Genomic DNA, 3,943 nt, shown 5'->3' on the forward strand with positions numbered 1-3,943 from the left:
CTTATCGATATTTCTAACTCTCTATCCCTCTCCCTTCCTCTCTGTAAAAAATCAATAAAATATTTTTTTAAAAAAAATGAACTATGAAGCTGTGAAAAGACATGGAGGAACTTTAAATGCATATCCTTACTAAGTGAAAGAAGCCAATCTGAAAAGGCGACATATTACATGATCCCAACTCTACGACTTTCTGGAAAAGGCCAAACTATGGAGACAGTAAAAAAAAAAAAAAATCAGTTGTTGCCAGGGTTGGAGGGAGGGGAGAAGAATAGGGAGGAAGTTTAGGGCAGTGGGAAGTCCGTATGATACTATAATGGTGGATACACGTCCCTATACATTTGTCCAAGCCCAGAGTGTGCACCACCAAGAGTGGGCCCTAATGTGAGCCATGGACTCTGGGTGCGAATGCTGTCAGCGTAGGCTCCTCGGTTGTAACAAATGGACCCTCTGGCGCCTGATGTTGACAGTTGGGAAGGCTGTGCCTGTGTGCAGGGGGGCATATGGGAAATCTCTGCACCTTCCACTCAATTTTTCTAGGAACCTAAAACTGCTCTAAAAACATTAGTCTTTAAAAAAAACAAAAAATACGGAAATATTAAAAACAACGACACCCAAGTCTCCACAATGCCTAGGTCGGCCATAAGGAAGTACCACAAACCAGGTGGCTTCAACAGAAATTTATTGTCGCTGGGCCCTGGAGGCTAGAAGTCCGAGATCAAGATGTCAGCAGAGTTGGCTCCTTCCGAGGGCTCTGAGGGAGAACCTGTCCCTTCCTCTCCCCCAGCTCTGGTGGACGGCTGGCAAGCTTTGGTGTTCCTTGGCTTGTAGAACCACCGCCCCAATCTCTGCCTTCCTGTTCGCGGGCAGTTCTGGGTGGGTGATCAAAGTTCCCCGTTTTAAAAGAACACCAGTGATATTGGATTAGGAACCAACCACCGTAATAACCTCATTTTAATTGGACTGCCTCCCTAAAGGCCCTGTCTGGGAATAAGGGCGAATTCTGAGGAACTGGGAGTGAGCGCTGCAGCAGGTCTCTTTTTGCAGGGGACTCGGAGCTCCCACCGAGGACACAGCCTTGCCCCGACATGTGGCGGCTGATTGAGTGCCCTGTTGCTCTGGACCCTTCAGACTGTTTATAGCCCTGGCCCAGTTGCTTTTATTCCATCTCGGAGCTCTCACAAGTAATTTCACAAGTGGGCTGCAGCTCACACCTGGCTCTCATCAGAGCGGCCTGTCAACACGCAGTGTGGCTAGACACATTTTCCAGGTGTTGCAGGACAAGTCAACACGTGGCAGGTCAGCCTTTGTTCGGCAGGGGCCCAGGGGCCTCCACCAATCACATCCAGAGTCTGAGAGACGTGGGCACTCCCAGAGCCCCCCTCCCCCCCCCCAACGTATTATTGTGCCGCAGAACCCACGCCAGACATTCCACGGGGCAACTCCAATGTGAATTCTCTCGAGATCTATTACCCAAAACATACTGTCTGACAACAGTCATTTTTATACCTTTTAGAGCCCTTTTTGCATTGCTGACTCCAAGAAAGCTAATTAATTATTTTAGACACCGCTATTAAATTGACGCAGTGATTAATCTGATAATCCTTTTTATGAAATTACCTCTGAAATGCTAACTTTCCATCTTTTGAAGCTCAGTGTGTAAATTACTATGAAGATTACATTGTACCAGCTTTTGGCTCTGCAAATCTTAATGGCAGTTTTTTGCCAAAAGCAATAAAAGCTGTCCTGAATTTATCAGGTCAATCAGGAAAGAGGCAGGCAGGCAGGAAATTGAAGGTGACTCACGCTGCAAGTGGGAGTTCTGACTGACTGACGGATTGCTAGAACCTGCTGTTGCTGATTAGCTACAGGGACTTGACGCCAATGAGAGGAACAGTGGAGCTTCATGAAGCAGGGGGTCACGCGGAGCCCCTTCTGTAGGTGTCAAGGCTCCCTCCCCACCCCCATCCTCACATCTCCTCCCAATGCACCAGCTGAGTGTCTTGGTGGCAGAGACCTCCATTCGAGTCGCCCATCCTGAGAAATCCCCCAAGTCCTCAGCATGGGGTAGGGGCAGGAGCACACCTTGGCTATTGCCCTCCAACCCTGCTGTACCCCGTGGGCAGGCTCTTGGACCTCAGGGTGACTTCGGTCACTGCAACCATGTATCAGCGCTGTGGCAGAGAAGGCATCTCACAGAGCCTGCTGGAGCCATCCGACCTGGTATAAACAGCAGCATCCATCTTCATTTTTTGTTTAAGCTACTTTTTTTTCTTGTTGTTTTTTAATCCTCATCAGAGGATTTTTTTTAAAAATTGATTTATAGAGAGAGTGGAAGGGAGGGAGGGTAGGAGGGAGAGAGAAAGAGAGAAACACTGATCTGAGAGAGACACATCGATTAGTTGCCTCCTGCACCCTCTGGACCAGGACTGGGGATCAACCTACAACCCAGATACCCGCCCTTACCCGGGAATTGAACCCGAGACGAACCTGTGTTAGTGCACAGGCCAACACTCTAACCACTGAGCAACATGGCCGGGGCAGGCTCTTCTTTCTAATAGTAAGTCCTGTGTGCATCTCATGTGTGCCCTGCCAGGAGAGTGTTAGATCACTCTGACAGTCTCTTCTAAGGCTGCAGTGCACCTTTCACTTGTTTTGAAACTAGATAATAAAAACAAAACCCATTGAACCTGCGGCCTCATTTATTCACCCACCCATCCCTGCATCCATCCATCCATTCAGCAATGTATACCGAGCACCTACTCTGTGCAAGGCTCTGGGGAAAACAGACAAAACAACAACATGGCAGAGACAATTCTTGCCCTTCTGGCACCTTCATTCTAACAAAGGAAGTGAGACAGTAAACAAGATAAATACTGAGATGGTGTTCCATTCTTTAGGAAGAGGATCTGCGAGTATTGGGGGAAGGTGTTGTATACAATTTATGCAGAGGGATCAGAGAAGGCCAGGCTGACTCACCTCATCCTCGCCCTGGCTCTGTCTCATTGAAAAGATGACATTTGGATTAAAGGAGGGAGGGATTGAGCCATGTGGCCCTGACGCGGGAGCATGTCTGACTGATGAAGGATCAGCAAAGAGGCGCTGTGATTGGAACAGAGTGAGCCCAGGGGCAGGGGCAGGAGTTAAGGTCTGAGACGGTCGGAATCCATGGGCCATGACGCGGCATATCTGGGTGTTTTGCAAGGGAAACCTGCGTCTGTCTGCTCTGCTCTTGTCCCCCCCCTTGACGCTCCCTCCCACCCCTCGGTTCTGTCCTGAGGGGTCTCCCAGGCGGACCGCAGTGTGAGGGCCCATGCCGAGGGCGTGGGCTGGAGAGCACGTGGGTGCGCGTCTCCTGGGCCCTGAGCCCCTGCCAGGATTCTGTTTGGCCTGGGAAACCCCTCCACGTTCTTTGTTTTGCTGGGGCAGGAGCTTACCACCTACATCCTGCCTCTGTCCTAGGTTCCTCCCGTCCCTGCGCACAGGGGAGAGCCAAACAGCTAGGGGAGGCTCCTGGCCCATTGGTGGTGGAGCAGATGTGCGCCTTGCACCCCGAAGAGGTTTCTGATGGCCTCACTTTGCTCCTGAGAGAAGACCCCCGCGTGCGACAGGGCTCCCTCCGCGGCTGGAGAGCGACAGGGTCCTCTGCTGGGGCGAGGGGGGCCCCCTCGGAGACACACACCCCCTGATCCTGTGCAGAAGTGACTGTTCCCATCACACGCACCCTCCAGCCAGGAGGCCACAGGGAGGGGCGGCCTTCCAAGGGCCTCATGGGGGAGCGGGATGGCCCAGGAGGCCTGTAAGGGGCACAGAGAAGAGGCAGCAGGGACCCCCGGCTCGCCCGCTGTTGGGGACCGGCGTGGGCCTCCTGTTCCGACATACCTGCTTTGACCCTGCAGCCCAGGTCCCACCTCGTGGCTGCCCCACGCCGACCTGCCCGCAGGAG

Source organism: Myotis lucifugus, unplaced genomic scaffold, assembly GCF_000147115.1.
Source record: "Myotis lucifugus unplaced genomic scaffold, Myoluc2.0 scaffold_46, whole genome shotgun sequence".
Lineage (NCBI taxonomy): Eukaryota > Metazoa > Chordata > Mammalia > Chiroptera > Vespertilionidae > Myotis > Myotis lucifugus.